Raw genomic sequence first — 20,452 nt, 5'->3', positions numbered from 1 at the left:
GTCCCAATCTTCTGTTCCAATCTAAAACACCAGTGTCACGCCATTTCAAGGGACCTGCGGGACTCAGCCTTTCTGTTAGAACAGTGTGAGGAACAAGATCTCCTGCCACCTTTCTTTCCTTGCAGACTGGGCATTATTTCCCGCTGGCTTTGAAACCAGTACCAGAGGTACCGTCTAGCGAAGGTCCTGGAAGAAGCACGACATTTGCTTGGGATCCTCTCAGGGCTGGATGCGCACCAAAATCCAGCGTCTGATTTATTGTCCTCCCGCTCGCGTCAGAAGTGGCAGGTGGGAGAGCGGAAGGGTCTCGTTGGCGGGGAGCAAGCTAGGCCTTAAGGAGCTCCGTGGGTCCGCGTGGACCATGTGAAATAAGAAAGGTGCCACGTGCTTGAGCACAGCTTGCCTGTGTGACTAACTCACAGAGAAGTGGCCTCTTGGAGGGATAACATCTTGGTAATACAACTCCCTTGCGCAAACGCAGGATTTATATAAACGTATATACATAAGCTAGCTCTTGTCGTAAAAGCAGGGGGGCTTTAGAAATTAAATACACACCATTAAATTCTGTTTTACTTGCAGCCCATTGAGTTTTAGGCCCGGCGTAATTGCTTTCAGGCCTTGGCCTTGCTGGGTTGGTTTTTGTGTTTGGCCCTACGGCACACCCCGTTTGTGGAGACTCAACTCTGGGTCCGGGGAGAGCCGTGCCCCCCTTCCTCTGGCACCCTGGAGGCTCAGAAGCGAAGCCCACCCCAAAGAGAAGGCAGTTACTATTTTGGACCCCCTGTGAGCCTGTCCCTCACTCATCCGGGGCCACCTGATTGTGTTAAACCTGCACAGATTCGCCGTCCCTGCCGCCAGACTCCGGTAACAGCTTTAGCCTCCCTGAGCGATAGCGGTGTGCTACGGAGCATAGCGAGTCAGATCTGGATGGAAATCTCATTTCCGCTCCTTGGGAGCTCCAGGTTAACTTGATCTCCCGGAGCCTTCAGTTTCCTCACACGCAAAACGAGGCTAATAGTAGGATTTATCTCGTGGCGTTACTGTCAGATGAAATAAAGTGACACGACGCAGGAAAAGGTCACTGCGCACTGCCCGGTGTTCTGCAAGCCCCTGGAAAACCAGTCCATGAGAGATGCCGCTGGTGAGACAGACGGATAGAGCGAAAGAGCGTGTCGGTTCGGCCAGGGCATCCAGGCCAGGCCAGGCTATACGAGTTCCCAGTAATAAATTACAGAGCCTTAACTAAAAACTGTTCATCGGAGCCAATATTCCAAACAAAGCAATGACTTTGGCCATCCAGTCTTTCTGTGAGGGTAGAAACAAGACATAACTATTTTTACAGCGGTTCCCACCAGTTGTTTTTTAAATATATAAAATCTGATGTGTTCATGAGGCAAATCAGTTCATTCTGGGCTCTTGTCTCCAGTGGTGATAATTAAAGCTTTGCAAGAAACCACTGACCACTGCCTCTATCTTTCCAGAACGCTTCCTGTTCATGCGGTAAATCCTCCTCGTTCCCCGAAGACTATACCTGTAAAAACTTTAGGACTTAACACAGGAGATTCGGTTACCTTTTTTATTATTCACTTATCTTACGTTCCCATGTTATTATACTAGAAGAATTTTAACCACCCAAACACCATCTAAAACCATGTAAATGTAATTTGCAAGAAAACTCCTGACAAGTCCCTTTGGGCCTGTTTGATACAAGCTTAGTCACAGAATATATTTTAAGTGAGTCTATTTTTCTGGCTAAAGTTTCACATTTGCTCCGTGTTTATATAAGAATGTGTTTGCTCTCTCCAGGGGACAGGACTTCATCCTCCATATTTCCTCTGGGGTGTAGCGCTATAATGGACCAGTGGTTTTGATGACTTCCCGAAGTTCTCGCTCCTGGAACGCATGATCTGGAAAGACTAACGCAGGGGCAAAAGCCAGGAGAAGAATGTCTTGAGAGCACTGGCCTTTTCAATGCTAAGCCTCCAAGGAGTTGGGAGCAGCAGAGCCAAGAGAGCTCAGCAGACCTGGGAAGAATAGAGTTTGGCCAACCTGGGAGCGTCCTCTGAACGCTCAACCAACTGAGCCACCCAGGCGCCCCTGATGAGCAAACGACGCTCTTAAGACGGACAGAGCGTGTCGCACACAGGCGAGACTGCTGTCTTCCTCATTTCCAGCTCATCTCTTCCCCCGCCCCTGGATCAGCCCTTTGACAATGTGGCTGTGATAGCGTCAGGGCTCTGCATAGAATCCGTCAGGCTTGTAAGGAAGGCACCAGCCTGGCCCAAGAGCCCTTAACATTGAAACTTCCCGGCCAATCCACCATGGCTGCCACCCTGCATCCAACCACATTGAACTTGTCCTTCCCCAAGTTCACCAAGAGTCACTCCCTCCAGTGTTTTTGCACTGGCTATCTCTTTGGCCTGGTGAAATCCCACCCATTTGTCAAAGCCCAGCTTATATCCTGTCCCCTCAGGGAAGGCTTCTGAATGCCTGAAGCTGACATACTCTAGGATACTGTGTAACAGGTCTCCGTGGTAGCACCCTGCGCACTCATTTGTGATTACTTTTTCCCTTCTGACGCGGTGATACCTTCAAAAGGTAGGAAACACGTTTTACATATTTTATGTACTCTGATGTTTCAAAAATCGTGAGTGAATTAAAGGATGAATGGATGAACCATTCCAGCACAAGCGTCCCACGATACATCTAAGAGAAGATGAGATTTTAAGGAGGTCTCCAGCCTTTTCCTCCACATTGTCTGGACTCTTCGGCTGACTGACTTGTTTTGCAGAGGGCTTCCTGGGAGCGGATAATCACAGATCCCCAGGGAAAGACCCTCTGTTCACAGAAATGCAGGTGCCCTTGAAAGAGACCTTTTAGCTGCTGACTTTTCTCATAAGGAAAACGTACCAGGGAGAGGACGGCAGCACAAAATATCGCCAAGGAGAGTGGAGGGGAAATGTGTGGACATTCCTTTGCAGAAAAATCACAGCTCTGTGGGCCGGGAAATTCTTCCCCTTAAGAGTCAGATGCTCTGGAATGTGCAAGGGGAAACAGTCTTAGTAGGGTCTTGACTCAGCAAGGCCTGGAATTGATGTTCGGGGCTGTTCTGCAAGGTCCTAGGGCATTTAGATCCGCAGTGGTCTGAGCCCAAGTGCACCCGCCAGCGTGCATCAGTACAAGCCTTAAATCAGAACCACCCGTTACACCCCCTTCCCCTCTCCCTGGCTTGGAGTCCTCCCTCCCAACCTCCCCCCTTCACTGCCGGCTCATTAAGGCCTTTCCCAGTGCAGAGACACTGCATTGGGGGGACTGGTGGAGTGTTTGATATTTTCCACTCTGCGTGTCAAGGGCATTTACAGTCGGCGTCAGAATGTTATGTCGGTCTGAGGAGGCACTTTGAAGTGTTGGTGGTGGAGGCCACATGTGCAGGCAAGATGTGCCTCCTCCCTCCTCCCCACCCCTGAGGTTGCTGCTCAACTCTTTCCCAGCATCATGTGACAATGAACAACACCGCTTAACCCTTTACTTCTGGGGGTAGCTGGTTATGATTACTATACTTGTTAGTATGTGGAAAGGCCCTTCACCCTTCTGTGTCCCGACTTTGGAGAGGGTCTGGAGGCCTCGCTCCTCAACCTCCGGTCACCCCACATTGGACTTTTGGTTGCTGTGCCCGCTATCACTCCGCCCGGACTTCTGCGTAGCAGTGCACCTCCAAAGACTGCACGCAAAGCAAAGGCACACGTCTTAATACCGCCCGGGTGGTAAACGCAGTGGGTACCGCCCGGGTGGTCGATGCTTGACTCTCTCATGGCAACCCGGAGCCGACTCAGAGATGCTCGGCCACTTCCAACAGCAGGGAGCCCCCAGATGCAGCCACGGGGCTTTCCCCTGACTGAATGATCATTCACAGTTGGCCCTTCAAAAGTCGCCTGGCCCATTCCGTGAAAGCCTGGGGCCCTGAAACTCTGAACCAACAAACAAACACGAGACTTGGAGGAAATATTATGAGCTGACCTAAGCGTCTTACTCAGCTGCATGGTTTGGCTCATGGGACAGAGCAAGGCTGAGATCGATGACCTCCGAAGCTCCTTTCAACTCTGAGGTATGGCAAAGCTCAGCCCTCAGCGAGCCTGGAAAGGTCTTGGATTTGGCAGGACGGGCTGGGTGGAGACAGAGGGCTCCTCTCACAGATAATGGACGTCAGTGTCTCTTGGGATCAGTCTGTATTCACAAAGCTCTTGGCAATCCAGCGGGGGCAAAGGGGTTTTTGATCAAAATAAGTCACTTTTAGGCCCTCAAAGACTGAGACCTTTTGGCCAAGGTGACTTGGGCTCTACTCCATCACCCCAAGGGTCTCTGGAGATATTTGGTATATATGGAATGATCTCCTACGATAATGGCTGTGTTTCTTTATTTTAATTTATGGATCTGAAGGAAGGAAGGGCTGTGCCTTAGCATTAGACTCTTAAAACATTCGTAACAGTTATAATGAGCAAGGAGGCAATCGTATGCTAGGTAAAACATCTTTTTGAAAGCTCATAATAGCCTTGTGAGGTCAGTACCATTATCCGCACCTGAAACTCAGAGAAGTTACAAAGGTGCCCAAGGTCATATGACAAAAGGGAAGATAGGGGACACAGACCCCAAACTTCCTGAGTCTACTTAATATCTCTGTTACCAACCCCAGTAGCACAATTCTGCCCATTTAAGGTCGGAGTCAGTGACCTTTTCATCTCCCAGGACAACTCCTGGGATGCTGCCTGCCCTTAACCCACATTTTCCCCAGCTCCACATCAGAAGTGTTTCAGACATACCTACTGAATGAAGGCTTGAGTGAATGGCACTTAACAAGCCTGGGAAAGGCACTGAAGCCTAAGGCAACAGCTCTCAGTTTCTGTGAAGAAAGCCTGCCCTGGGACATCCCCAACACAAACAGGACACTTTCCCAAAGCAGCCAGGGGATTCAAATCCTTTGGAGCCAGGAATCCATGTTTCCCTGTCCAGAAGTCCCTCCCAGATAGCATAAACTCACAGGCTTCCTAAACCTCTTTCTTCCTATGCCACGGGCTCTAAGCTTTACCGGCCTGCCAACAATTAGGCACAAAGAGAGTGGGCTGAAGAAAACACTGACTCACAGAGTTTGTTAAAATATCTTTGCCTTTTTGTATTTGCTACGCATGGGGTCAAGGCCTCTCCTAATAAGGCATTTGCTCTCCTCTGAAGAGCCTGACTGAAGCGGGAAGAATGAAGTGACCGAAAGGAGAGAGCTGATCGCGCTTTGTTGCAAAGATGTCTTATCTTGTAAGTTGTTCCCAGGAGGTTGCTAGCGTGGGAGTAGGGCAGGGGTACGCCATGTTGTTCTTACACTGATTGGAATGAGAAACCTTTCCGGTCACTGTGTCCTGAAAATAAAATGTTTGATGTGGAATAGTGTCAAAGACATGTGACCCCTAAAAAGCCTACTTGGCTGAATGCTTGAACCCTGTTTTCAATCAAGAATCGCTACCTCGAGTCCCCTCTGTGCCTCTGACAGTGGACACCCCAACCCCGCCATCTCTTACCAGAGGCTTCTCCCTTTGTACGCTCTTTTCTCTTTAACAGAACTCACTGATTTTGCCTCCAATGTACCAGAAAGAAGGAGATATATTTTTTGTTTGCTGAATGGATTAGTCCAAGTATTTTTATTTTAGAGCTGAGTTGGCAGCTGATTCTCACAGGAGAGGCGATTGGCAGTTAAATCAATTTTAAATTAGGCATTTGTCATGATTCAGCCTACTCATAAAACTAAAAAAAAAAAAAAAAAAAAGAAAGAAAGAACGAAACCAACAAAACTTAAAGGTCAAAACTAACAGGAGTAAGATCTGCTTGCTTTTGAAATTAATCGAGATGGTTGGTGGTCCTTTGCCTGCTAGCCTGAATTACTACCAAGATATTTAATGCTGTTTCTGTTCTTTTATTTATTGTCCCTCATTTTCCTCTACACTTTCCTACTTATGTCTTTTCTTTCTTCCTCTTTCTTCATATTTTCCCCTGCCCACTGACTCATATATTTTACTCTTTACATCCCCTGACTTTTTCTCACTCAATGTTGTACGCTTCGGATTTGAAGCAGGGTCGGAAGCAGGAGGGAGACGATGCACTTTTTAAAAGAAAAATTTTTTTTAATGTTTTTTATTTATTTTTGAGACAGAGAGAGACAGAGCATGAAGGGGGGAGAGGCAGAGAGAGAGGGAGACACAGAATCAGAAGCAGGTTCCAGGCTCTGAGCCATCAGCCCAGAGCCCGACGCGGGGCTCGAACTCACAGACCGCGAGATCGTGACCTGAGCCGAGGTCGGACGCTTACCCGACTGAGCCACCCAGGCGCCCCAACAATGCACTTTTTAAAAGAGAGTGTTGATGTCAAATCTTCTTCTTTGTTCGCTTTCAGCTCAGCTCCCTGGCGTCATCCACCTGAGCACCCAGCTTCCCTTTGCTCTCTCTTTCCCTCTTCCCCTTCATTGCTTTCTTCCTTGTCCCCATTTTCCTATCTCTCCAATTTCCCTCCTTCCTCTCCAGAGGGAGCCAAAATAGCTATTGAGTACCGAATAAGTGCTATATATAATATTGAGCCCTTGAAAGTAGGTCATGTAATCATAAGTGGAATCCTAAATGGTAAATGACTCTCTTACCATTGGACAAGGGAGGAATCAAATGTCTTGCCCGAGCTAGGGAATAGGTAGGACCAGGATTCCACTCCACAATGCCCCGTTCCATGCTGTCCTTACAGATTGGTTCTCTGTTCTCCACACTCCCATTGACAGCAGGCCTGAAGGTCTAAGCACCCTGCGGGGGGGCCTGGCTTTTCAGTTTAAGGTCTGAATTGCTGGGACTTGAGACCTTGATACTTGGGCTCAAGCTTCCTCTGAGTATGGTTTGGGCAAGGGTGTGCTAAGGGGAATGGAAGGGGTGTAAAATGGCGCAGCCACTGGGGAGAACTGTGTTCAGTTCCTCAAAATATTAATTACCATTTGACCCAGCAATTTCATCCCTAGGTATATACCCTAGAAAAATGAAAACGTATGTACATACAGAAGCTCGAACATGATTGTCTATAGCAGTGTGACTTGTGATGGCAAAGAGTGGAAATACCATAAGTGTCCATCACCCAATGAATGAATGGATAAACAAAATGTGGCATATCCATACAGTGGAATATTATTCAGCAATAAAAGCAAAGGAAGTGTTGACACACGGTACAATGTTGATGAACCTTAAGAACATTGTGCTAAGTGAAGGAAGCCAATCAGCAAAGACCACATAGAGTTTGGATACACTTAGGAGAAATGCTCAGACTAGAGACGGCAGATTAGTGGTTGCCTGGGGCTGGGGTGGGGAGTGTTGCAAATGAGAAACTTATTAGATTTTCTTTCGTATCTCTGTAGATAAATTGTCCCTCCGCTCTGTTAGAATTCTTTTATTTTTTGACGGTCTGAAGTTTGACGACAGCGTGCCTAGGGGTGAATTTATTTCTGTTTCTCTTAGGCAGCATTCGGTGTTCACTTCAAGTCTGGGGACTCCTCTGTTTTTATCGAAGCTAAAGAGTTCTCAACAAGTATCACTTTAAATACAGTTCCTCCAGATTTTCTCTACTATCTACTTTCAGAAGTCTTCTTAAGGAAGCATCTAAATCTATCCTTTATTTATCCTAACTTCTCGTTCAAATTTTGTCTCCTGACATCCTTGTGCCACAGTCAGAGGAGCTCCTGAGTACTGTCTTCCCTTTTACTAGTTTTCCTTTATGCCTTCATGTCAGAGACTCACTCATGGTTCTGGTATTTGTTCTATTATAGTCTCAATTCCAAAAATTCACTTTTCTTCTCTTTTCTATCCATCTACCCTTGAGTCCTATCTGTTGGTCTTTATCTCATGATAAATTGTTCTGTCTTACAAGATTATGACTTCTTTTTTTTGTTTCTGAGAATCTTAAATACGTTATTTCAAAGTCATCTGTAGATTGCTCTATCTGTTTAGTTGAGCATGAAGTCATCACATGAATACTGAATACGCTGACTGTTGAATATTAGGGTTTTTTTCACATGCTTTAGAATTTTAGTTTGTAAGCTGATCTTAGCTGGAAGTCAGTCTCTTGTTTCTCACAGTGAGCCTAGCCCTTATCCTTTGACGTGTGTGGGACACTTGTTCACAGGAGTCACGTTTGGGGGGAGCTGCTTCTAGTCCCAGAGTCTGGCAGGCCCTTGCCTTCTTTCTTTTATTGTTATTAATTTTTTTTTTTTGGTAATGTGTGTTTATTTTTAAGAGAGCGCATGAGCAGGGGCAGAGCAGAGAGAGAGGGAGACACAGAATCTGAAGCAGGCTCCAGGCTCTGAGCACAGAGCCCGATGTGGGACTTGAACTCACAAACCATGAGATTGTGACCTGTCGCTTAACCAACTGAACCACCCAGGTGCTCCAGTCCTTGCTTTCCTCCCCTAATTGTGGTTTGGCTTCTTATTACCTCTCAGCAAATCTATTTAACATTTGTTAAATAGATTTATGTATATGTAATTTATATAATATACAGATAATATTAATATATAATATATTGCATACATATATATGTTGTATAAATACATAATATATAAATAAAATAAATATATAATATATAAATAAGTATAATATAGAAATATGTGAAATACATAATATATAAATATATTTTGACATTGTTATATTGTTTTAAGAAGAGCTGTGCCTTTTATTTTTTTTTATTTATTTTTTTTTTTTAATTTTTTTTTTCAACGTTTATTTATTTTTGGGACAGAGAGAGACAGAGCATGAACGGGGGAGGGGCAGAGAGAGAGGGAGACACAGAATCGGAAACAGGCTCCAGGCTCCGAGCCATCAGCCCAGAGCCCGACGCGGGGCTCGAACTCATGGACCGCAAGATCGTGACCTGGCTGAAGTCGGACGCTTAACCGACTGCGCCACCCAGGCGCCCCGAGCTGTGCCTTTTAAATGATACATACACAAATCTATCGTCGCTAAATCTTTGGGGTAGAGGAGAAGCTTACAGTGTGACTTTAAATCTCCACCTTGATTGGAAATGCATTTATTTATTTTTTCTTTTTTTTAGTTTCTAGTTATGAGACACTTAAGAAATACATTGAAGGTTCAGAAAACACTGTATTCACCTATACACTATTGGTAATACAAAACGTGTTAATATTTTGTGGTATTTGCCTCAGATAATTCTTTTATTTTTAAAAATGTAAACCATTCCAGATGATGTCGAAATCCCTTCATCTTTCCCTCTTCTTCTTCTTCCAAAGTAACAATTGTTTCACACATGACACTTACCATTCCTGTATGTGTAAGATACGTGTATGTAACAGATGTTCTTACACATAAATAGATACGTCCCCGTCCCCGTGTGTTTCACATAGATATCCCAATGTGTTCCCATGTTTATACTTTTGTCTGAATGAATTCTTCTACATAAGTGTAAAACTCTATCTTATTGGGACTCGAGTTTTTAGATTCGGTGGCACATGTGAGTTTCATCGCTCAGATTTCCCTAATGTAGGACTGTTAGGTTGTTTGCACTATGTTGATTTACAAATTGAGCTGAGACATCCATCCCTGAGCACGTCTCCTTGCACTTACATGTGTGAGCTTCTCAAGGATGGACTTCAAGAAGCAGGCTTCCTGAGTATTGACATGTTTAACTTAAATGTTGCAATTATTCCACAGAGTCATTGAACTCTGGTAGAGTCCCACAGCTGTGTGCAGGGGTTTCAAGTTCTCCACATATTTCCCATCGCTTGGGGTTATCAGATATTACATTTTGTCATTCTAGTGGGCGTTAAACATTATCTGCTTCTTTGTAGTTTGGAATTTTTCTCATTCCCACTCATGTTGTTCATTTTTTCATCTGTTTAACGGCCATCTGAGTTTCTTTCTCCGGTGAACTGTTCGTTCATACTCGTCACTCATTTTTCTTTTTTTATCTTTCCTGGGGCACCTGGGTGGCTCAGTCGGTTGAGTGTCCGACTCTTGATTTGGGCTCAAATCACGATCCCAGGATCATGGGATCGAGCCCCGTGTCAGGCTCCATGCTCAGCGTGGAGCATGCTTAAGATTTTCCCTCTCTCTTCCTCTGCCCCTGTCCCCGATTCACACACTCTCTCTCTTTCTAAAAAAAAAAAAAAAAAAAAAAAAAAAAGGAGTCATCCTCCCTTTTATATCTACATTCACTGTTTATATATACTGCATACAAATCCTTCATCAATGTTATAATCAATAGTGCTACTTACTGATAAATAGTTCTGCTCCTTTCTGGGCACACGGAAAATTGAATTTCCTGGCCTCCCTGGAATTGGGTGGAACCATCCAACTAGTTCTGCTAAATGAATTCCAAATAGAAGTCGTATGGGTCACTTCTAGGTTAGAGCATTTAACTGCCAGTATAAACTTCCAGAAATTTCTCTCTCTCTCTCTCTCTCTCTCTCTCTCTCTGGCATGGTTCTTGGCAACGGTCAAGATGCGGGTGCTCCTGCGGCCTGGGTGTCTGTGTAACTACAGTGAGTAGCATTCCTTGCTGACTGATAGTGTACAGGCAAGATGACCGAGAGATAAACCTTTATTGTTTTAAGCCACTGGAATTTTGGAGCTATTGTTATATCATCACCTAGCCTATCCTGAGTACGGAATTCATTATATACGTTGCCAATAACTTCTCTCCAACTGTATCACATTTGATCTTTTCACTTTAATGTAGTTAAGTCTATCCATCTTTTCCTTTATGATTTTTCCCTTTTAAAATCTTGTTTTGTAAGTGTTTTTTCTCGTCAAAGTCATAGTTTCATCTGAAAAGTTTTAAAGATTTCATGTTTTGGGGTGTCTGGGTGGCTTAGTTGGTTGAACGTCCAAATTTTTTAAAAAAATATTTTTTAATGTTTCTTTATTTTTGAAAGCAACAGAGACAGAGTGCAAGTGGTGGAGAGGCAGAGAGACAGAGGGAGACACAGAATCTGAAACAGGCTCCAGGCTCTGAGCTGTCAGCACGGAGCCCGACGCGGGTTTCAAATTTGAGAACAGCGAGATCATAACCTAGGCTGAGGTCAGACGCTTAACCAACTGAGCCACCAAGGTGCCCCTGCACATCCAACTCTTGATTTCAGCTCAGGTCATGATCCCAGGGTGGTGGGGATCGAACCCCACATTGGGCTCTATGCTGAGCATGGAACCTGCTTGAGATTCTCTCTCTCTCCCTCTGCCTCTCTTCTCTGCTTATGCTCTCACTCTGTCAAAATAAAATAAAATAAAATAATTTTTTTAATATACGTATTTATTTATTTTGAGAGAGAGCATGTGCAAGCAGGGCAAAGGGGCAGAGGGAGAGAGAGAGAAAGAGAGAGAGAGAGAGAGAGAGAGAGAATCTTAAGCACGCTCCCTGCTCAGAGCAGAACCTGACACAGGGCTTGAATCCAGTGGGATCATGACCTGATCCAAAATCAAGAGTCAGAGGCTCAACAAACTGAGCCACCCAGGCACCCCCAAATTAAGTTAAATTTTAAAAATTTTTAAAAAATCATGTTTTGGAATCTATTTTTGTGTATGATAGAAGGTATATGTACTTTATATACAAGTATATAAGGTATATATAGAGAGAGAGATACTATTTTAGTTTTAATTTTATACAGAGGCGACCAATTTTATAACTTCCATTGACGGAATAGTTTAACTTTTCCCCCACTGCTTTGGACAGCCACCTCTGATCCATGTCAAGTCTCCGTAAGTGCTTGGATACATCTCTGAGTTACTCCACTCCCTCTTTGTCAGTTCTGTGCCATGACCGCAATGTCTTAGACATTTTTTTAGTGATAGTCTCTGAATGATAAATCCTCTGTTTCTTACTGAAAACGTTTTATTTTGCTTTTAGTTGTGAATAATTTAGCTACTTTATAGACTTTTAGTTAGGCACTTTAAAAATCTTGCTGCATTTTCTTTCAACCTCTAGAGTTGCCATGGAATAGACTTTTCTCACCTCTGTCGCTGTTGCTTCGTAGGTGATCTGCCTTTGCTCTCTGCTTGCCTCAAAGATTTGGTCTTTGTCTTTGATGCTCTGCACATTCATTACAACATGTGCAGGTATTATTTATTTTTATTTCTCTGTTGAAAGTTGTGAAACTCAGATGTGAGGATTATTTACGTTCATTTATTCTAGAAAAATTTGAAACACTCTGTCTTTATGTTTACTTTCCACCATTCTTTTGGCCCTCCAGCACTGCAATCAAATAAATGCTAGGCCTTCTCATTCTATCTTTATGTCTATCCATTTCTTTTACATATATATATTTTTTGTGTGTGTGTCATTAATCATCGATCTGTGCTACATTTTGGAAAAATTATTTCTCATCTTCCTAATTTCTCTTCAGATACTCCTTGTCTACTGTTTAAACTGCCCGCCGAGTTTTGAACTTCAATAACTTTTAAAAATTTTTTCGTGACTTCTTCCAAATGTCAGCTTCTTTCATGTTTTATTCATTTATTTGAGTTTTACTCATTTTTGCATGCTTTTAGCATAGTCATTTTATAAGTCATATTATTATCCACTTACCTCAAATTTTCAGGGATTCCAAGCTTGCTGTTTGTCATAGTTGCTAACTTTTGCTCATGTCAGACTGTTTCTTTGTTTTGTAGTTTTTTCTTAATTTTTTTTTAATGTTTATTTATTTTTGACAGAGAGAGAGAGCATGAGTGGGTGAGGGGCAGAGAGAGAGGGAGACACAGAATCCGAAGCAGACTCCAGGCTCCGAGCTGTCAGCACAAAACCCGACGCAGGGCTTGAACCCACAGACCGCGAGATCATGACCTGAGCCAAAGTCGGACGCTCAACCGACCGAGCCACCCAGGCGCCCCAACTGTTTTGTAGTTTTTAGTAGGAATGCATCCTTACATGGGATAGGTTTTCTTTTCTATGAGAACCCTTTGTACCCTTGGATGAAATTCCAGAGAACTTTTATGTTTGCATCTGCCAAGTGATCAGGGAATGTCACCACCCATAGACCAATTTTACTATTATTTTCTAGGACTAGGGTTTTCTAGATCAAGTAGGTCATACAAGTTCAAATCTCAACCACCTGCCAGAGAAAGTAACATATTTATAAATTATCAGGAAAGACTCTATTCTCTGGTAAGCTTCCTTACCATGTCTGTACATTTATAACTTTTTTTCATTCTATCCCTTAATTAAAGATGCAAGCCTTTTTAGATTCTAGATCTGTTCAGATGGTCTTTGTTTTAACTCCCATTTTATGTGGTTCCAAGGCATCAGCATCCATCTCTGTAAGGCCAATAGAAATTTTGTCCTGGGGCGCCTGGGGTGGCTCAGTCGGTTAAGTGTCTGACTCCCGATTTCAGCTCATGTCACGATCTCATGGTTCCTGAGATTAAGCCCCATGTCAGGCTCCATGTTGATAGTGCAGAGCCTGCTTGGGATTCTCTCTCTCTGCCCCTCCTGTGCTTGCGTGCTCTCTCTCAAATAAATAAATAAACTTAAAAGTATGTCCCTAGTATAATTAGAGACACACTCTATACACACACATTCTACTGTTTCTCCCCCCGACCCCCCAACGGTCTTCAGTCTTCCCTCTGATTCTGACACCTATGGATTGTCCATTCTCAGCTATGACTTCAAAAGAACATTTGAAATATGCTATATTTTATTAAGCCTTTCTATATTTTTGTATTAGATACATTTACAGATTATACTGTCCATCAATTTACTAGAACTGTAAATTATTTAATATTTTAAATCTATATATCAAGAAAAGAAAAGAAAAGAAAAGAAAAGAAAAGAAAAGAAATTCCATTTTGTGTTTTTTATAAAACAAAGCAAAAGAATCAAACTTCCCTGGACTACTTGCATCTGACCATATTTATTTTTCATAAAAGTCAACCAGACATCGCTAAGCTACTTAATTTCCTACTGTGAAAAGAATTTCCAAAGCTCTGATTTTACCAGTATGAAGATACTTTCTAGAAGATCAAATAGTCACCGAATCTCACGCTATGTTGATACCCCAAGGCTGCCTAGATTGGATTTTAAGACCTCCCACTTAGAAGTTATATAATCTTGGACAAGTAACTTAGTATATAGGAACAAAAATCAGATCTACCCTGAAAGGCTGTTGAAAGAGATAAATGAAACAAGAAAGCAATGCACTTAGTCCAGTGCCTGGTTACAGAAAGCACTGAGTAAAAGTAAGTGATACGACCGCTACCATGAATAAGAATAAGAATAAGAATAAGAATAAGAATAAGAATAAGAATAATAAGAATAATATAGAAGCAGTATTTGGTCAGCAAATTCCAGATGATCCTGAAGAACCAATTAATATCTGTTGCAAAAACAGTTCTTTAATGGCACCAAATTTTCTACACATTTTTATAGAAATCCTGGCGGCCCTAGTAAGGAATAAGATTAAAGTACTTGCTTTAGCATCCTTTCTAAAGCTAAGCTAAAACCCTAAATCATTACACATGCGACCCTAGAATTTTCTCTTTATTGTTCAAATTAATTAACATAAGGGGTGAACATTGAGAATGGCACCTAGTACTCCGTGAGCACATGTCAGTTTCCTTCCTTTTATTACAACATGCATTGGCACAAATGTTGATTTGTTGCCCAACTGGTCTGTATTTTCAATTAGGTATACAGGAGGAAGTTAGTAAATACATTTGAGCTACTCAAAACTAATCACTATTTGATGATTTGATCATAAGGAAGGCCTTTCATGAAGGAATTAGGCCAGTCCTCCGGAGAGTGGTCACCACATTTTCTTGGCCATGCTATATACAGCACACTTGGGAATTGTTCACATGAAAGCCTTGGCGAGTAGCTTTGTCTAGTGGTCTGGAGCTGATTCTGACAGTGGAAAGATTATAAACCAGTATTGTGCATGCCAGGCTACTCAGCATAACTCAGCAAATGGACCCACTATCCCAGAAGGCGAGATCAAAAATTTTGGCCAATAATCCATATTTATTTTTACATTTTATCTCATGGAGGAAATTGATTTCAGTAGATTTCATCTGAAACTACTCGGTAAAGTTCCCACTTTTATGTCACATATTATAATGCAACTAGAATATCTCTCTGCCAGTTTTTTGCAATAGTGAGTTCTAGATGTCTTTGTGAATAGAAGAATGATAACTCAAATGAGTATCATGTCCAAAATGAAATCGCATCATTTTTGAAAAAAAGAATTCAACTAAAAGAATGCTGTGTACAATATGTGACTCAGATCCACCATAAATTTTGGACATCCTTCCTGCATAGAGTCTGGAAAAATCTATTATCTGAAAATTTTAAGAATTTTTCTGCTTCCTGGAAAGGGGCTTGACTTAAAGTTTGAGGCGATGTAACGCTTTGACCTGGGATAACTTTTCCCAAAAAAAAAAAAAAAAAAAAGATTTACTTAAGCAAATGAAGAGAAAATACCTTTCCTGGAATGGACATGTTTGAATCAAAATGATTTTAAGGAGTTAAACTGATTTTCACATTGAAAAAGATTGAAATTAATGGAGACCGCAAAGTATTTCTGGAAATTGTTTTCTTTAGAGGAACATTTCTTTCCTGGATGTGTATTTAGATTACACTGCCTAGGCTTTAGGCTCATGGCTGTGTGTTTATGCTGTTGAATTGTCCTTCCTACGTTGCTGGCCAAGAGTGATCAAGCCTAAAGCAAATTAATAAAGAATTGATTTATACTTTATTACCAGTAAGCTGTTTTGCTTTCTGGAGGAATTTAGCATGAGCAGCTACTCCAACCATGTCAACTAATGCAGAATAAGATTCAATATATATCACCCTGTAGTATAGTCTCTACACCATTCATTCCACCCTCCTTTATCTTAACACCTTCCTTGACTTTAGTTCTTTTTAGTTAAGATAACATCGTTTCTCTAACCCCAGCAGAGATAGAAACTTACTGTGGAAAGTCTCAAAAAAGAGGGATTCAAAGACCCAGAATCCTTTTGTTTTATGGCTCTGTTGTCTTTCACATGTGGTTCCCAAGTTTCCATGTTCATCTCCGTCAAGCTGTGCAAGGAAAAAAATCATGGAGGTGGAAGCATGGGAAATTTTGATTGCCAGACACTGAAATAGTATACATTACTTCCGCTCAGAATCCACTGGTTAAAAGCCAGTCGTAAGACCCAGATTTAGTAGAGGCTGGAAAATATACTCCAACTGCCCGCCCAGGAAGAAAAGTGAGCGGGCTTGGCAAACAGCTGGCCAGTGTTAAATCACACTATCTTCGCTTCTTTATCGACCAATTTTGTCAACTGGAAGTTTACAGTTGTTCGTGGGAGGTTATGGTTCTCATTTCTAGCTTATTGCAAGCTGATGGAGGTAGGGGATTTTCACGCTGTAGAAGTCAGAGGAGTTAATTTGCCTGCGGATGTTCCTTATAGCTACACTTGTGTCCTAGCCTTTACGGTCACCCACCATAGATCAGGAGCCAAGAGCAAAAATCAGAGAGAGAAATGGAAGCGTGATCCTTACCACGTTAGCAGAGAAGTAAAGAAAGAAGCCAGAAGGGGTTCCCCAAGCCCAGCCTGATCTGACGGTAGATCTCCAACATTTGGGGTGTGATAGAGTCAAAAACAGGGCCAGTTGAATCATTACAAACCAACCTCAATTATCTCCAGATAGACTGAGCTGATCACTTGTACTACTTTTAAATGAATCAGAACTTTAATGTGGATCTCTGTATATAACTACTCTCAGATCTTTTTTTTTTTCCCTGCAAAAGTCAGTTTTCATAATAATATGGAGCTGGATCAGTGTGGCTTCCGTCAACAGAACTGAGTTTGCTGGGGCTGGGTCATGTAAATTTCAGAGCACAGATAGGCTTTTATGGCATCACAGTGTTGAAGATTCAGAAGGCCATTCTAGTTGAGGTCTGATCAGGTGCACCTCCCGTTGGTGCTGCCTGACATTTGCTCCTCAGCTGTACCTTCTGATGACTCTTTGCAAAAGAAAGATACATTCTGCCCTCCTTTTCCTGCAGAGGAGACCCCTGGAATTTTTACACACATTAACAATGCATAGAGACAGATATTAAATCTTTTCAATGACTGAGAGAGGCTCATTTATATATTTGGGCAAAAGCTTAATTCTTACCTTCTTAAATTTAACAAAATGCTTTCGACAGGCTTTGTGGAAAGATGGAGAAGGAATAAGTATCCTAGGTAACTTTAGTGATGTTGGGGGAGGAGATAAGAAATATACACATCTATTGATCAAAGCGTTCAAAGTTTCAGTTACGCAAGATAAATACATTCTGAAGGTCTAATGTACAGTGTGAGGACTGCAGTTAATATTGTATTGTGTGCTTGAAATTTGCTAAGAGGTGATCTTAAGTGCTCTTGCTATTAAAAAAAAATCACAACTCTGTAAGGTGATGGCTATGTTAATTACCTTGATCGTATAATCATTTTACAATGTATATACATATCAAAACATCACCTTGGACACCTCCAATATAGACAATTTTTATGTGGCAAGTATACCTCAATAAAGTAGGGAAAAAAAGAAATATTTACATCTAACTAAAATGTATGGCATAACAGTAGTGCCGAAACCGAAACATACACAAGAGGAAATGGAAGTAGAGAAGATGAAAGGGTTAATCCTCATCAGGTGGTATCTAGGGGGGATCAGAGAAGAAATGGTATGTGAATTGGGTCTTGAAGAAAGATTGACTTACAAAAGGTAGAGATGAGGCAAGAAAGCTTATGTGAACCAAGGTATAGAAATAAGCAAGGTCGTATGTTTGGGGAGTTGAGAGTAATCTGATTTCGTGGAAGCAGTTCAGTCGCTACTCAATAACTATTGTTGGGGTGCCTATTATGTATCAGATGCTACCATGGGCACTTGAGATACGTCGGCAAACAAAATAGATTAAGTCAAATCAGAACAAAAACACTGGGATCCCTTCGTGGGTGGGAGGAGCATAGAGAGTATAAGAGAAAGCTAGGACATGAGTACAAAGGTTGCAGCCAGTACAGAAAAGGCCTAGAATTCTTTGTTAATAAGCCAAAGGGGCTGAGTTTAGAATATAGATTGGTAACTCCTTGCATGCATACACAAGAGAACCAAAAGCCTGGGGTGAATCTCACTCCAGAGAGAGAGGAGACCCCAGGAGAAGATTTTGAGGAACGCCAACATTACACGACAGGGAGAAGGGGAAGAGCCAGCTGGTGGAGTAGGTTGAAAAGGAATGGTGAGAACATAAGATTCCTGAAGGAAGGGACAACACCGGCCTTTTCACCACCGGATCTCCAGTATCTAGCACGGTGCTCTCGACATAGCAGGTACACATTATTCTCTCAAATAAACGCATCATTGAAAGAAACCAGGAGACAGCATTATAGATCTCAGTGGAAAAACTTTGAAGAAGCGAGCAGAAAAATCTTCCCCAATGTAACTGTGCTGGTTATTCCTTTTGCTGCCTCCACCCCCAAATCCATTATCCACTTTTCTCTGCCCTGCTCTCTACCCCCTAGAAAACTGCCCTCTACAAACTGCATTACTTGGGCTTTCTTGCCCTCTGTTTGGGCGAGGTGTGGGTTAATCGACGGGAGACACATACAGGACATCAAAAGGTGAGAGAAGAGGAAAGTAAGGAATTTCTTCTCTTTTCCCTCCCTTCTGACCAATGGCTTCGGCAGAGGCTGATTTTCCTCTACTGAGGCCCCAGTTCCTAGCAGATTGCTACAGCATTTGTCTGTTTCGGATAACACTCCTCTCGCATATGCCTCTAGGCCTTGCCTTCCTGCTCTGCCTAGTCCCTGGCTGCCTCAGCACCCACTGCTGGCTCCCTTAGCCTCCCCATAGGGTTACTGCGCTTCACTAAAATTCACTTCCTTAAAATTAAAGTCCCCAATGTGCTGTTTCCTCCTGTGACCATGACTGAAGGAATAATCAAACACTGTAAAGAGACCATTCTTGATGGTGCAGGAATACTGTATGTGGTTAGAGTGGGGAATCTGGATCCAGGTAGGAGAAGTCAATCAGCCAAGAGTAGGTAGAAATGTCAAAGCTATGAGTGGAGACTTCTCTCTTGATTACTATGAGAGTGAATGGCAGGGAAAAAATAGCATGGTGTAAAGAAGAAAGGGCAAGGGAAAGTTTGTAAAATTATTTTAGGATGGGAATGAATTTAGCCTATAAACACGTTCAATGGAATGAGCCAGTAGAAAAGGAGAGACTAGGGGCGCCTGGGTGGCGCAGTCGGTTAAGCGTCCGACTTCAGCCAGGTCACGATCTCGCGGTCCGTGAGTTCGAGCCCCGCGTCAGGCTCTGGGCTGATGGCTCGGAGCCTGGAGCCTGTTTCCGATTCTGTGTCTCCCTCTCTCTCTGCCCCTCCCCCGTTCATGCTCTGTCTCTCTCTGTCCCAAAAATAAATAAAAAACGTTGAAAAAAAAAATTAAAAAAAAAAAAAAAAGAAAAGGAGAGACTAGAAACCTAAATCTCAAAGATGATAATCAATGGAGCATTATTCCAGAAAAATCAGACCCAGGAGCACTGGTTAAAAGCCATGAGAGAAGGAGGGGTTTATTCTGGGACAGGGAAGGAAACTGTAAAGTCAGGGAAAGAAAGAGACAGAACTGTCAATAGTAAAGCTGAAAGCCTGAGAAAGGCTGTATTGGAGGGACCCTCTTCTCCGGGCAGTATGTCGTGCAATAATATTTGCAAAGAGGTTCTTAGGGGACTGTTCAAGATTTGTGCGAAATGCACAAGAGAATGGGTTAGAATGTTGTGAAGCTTAGTTTTATTCCATACACTGGCGTGGGGTAAGAGATGATGAAAATGCTGCCCTTCTGTCCTTGATCTTGCAACAGTGAGTAGAATGGATTAGAGAAAAAGGAAACCACTGTATTGGTGGCAATGGCAGTGGTCTAGGGCAAGTGCTATTGAGGTTCTGACCTCGGCAGACAGGAGTGAGGCTGAGTGGGGACGCTGCAGAAGGTTGATTGGTGCATTTCTTGACTGCTCTGTACTTGACTCTATAGGAGGCACCCTAGAGATCTCACAAAGAATAGAAAATGCCCTTCCTACTTTCAAAGAGGACACAAGTTCGCTGAGAAGGCACTGAAGTATGACAAAGACTGGAGTAAAGACTATCGAACCAGGGGTCGGACCCAGATTCTAACCCCTGCATGCCACTAGCTCAGTGACAGATTCTGGGTAATTTAGTCCCTCTTATGCATCCCATCTTCCTTGTCTTACCAATAAAGGAGTTAAAAGCTGACCATCTCCTTGATTTCTAAATACCATTTTTGAGTAAGAGAAACCAAGGCTCCTTGGAGAAATGACGGACGCTAGAGAGCTGGGGCAGGTGAGACAGAAGATGAGCTTGGAGCATCTCACAGTCCCACAAAGGAAGCGCTCGACAAAC

The sequence above is a fragment of the Prionailurus viverrinus genome, chromosome F1 (genome assembly GCF_022837055.1).
Source record: "Prionailurus viverrinus isolate Anna chromosome F1, UM_Priviv_1.0, whole genome shotgun sequence".
NCBI lineage: Eukaryota > Metazoa > Chordata > Mammalia > Carnivora > Felidae > Prionailurus > Prionailurus viverrinus.
The sequence above is the reverse complement of the archived record's forward strand: the minus strand, read 5'-3'. Positions refer to the sequence as shown.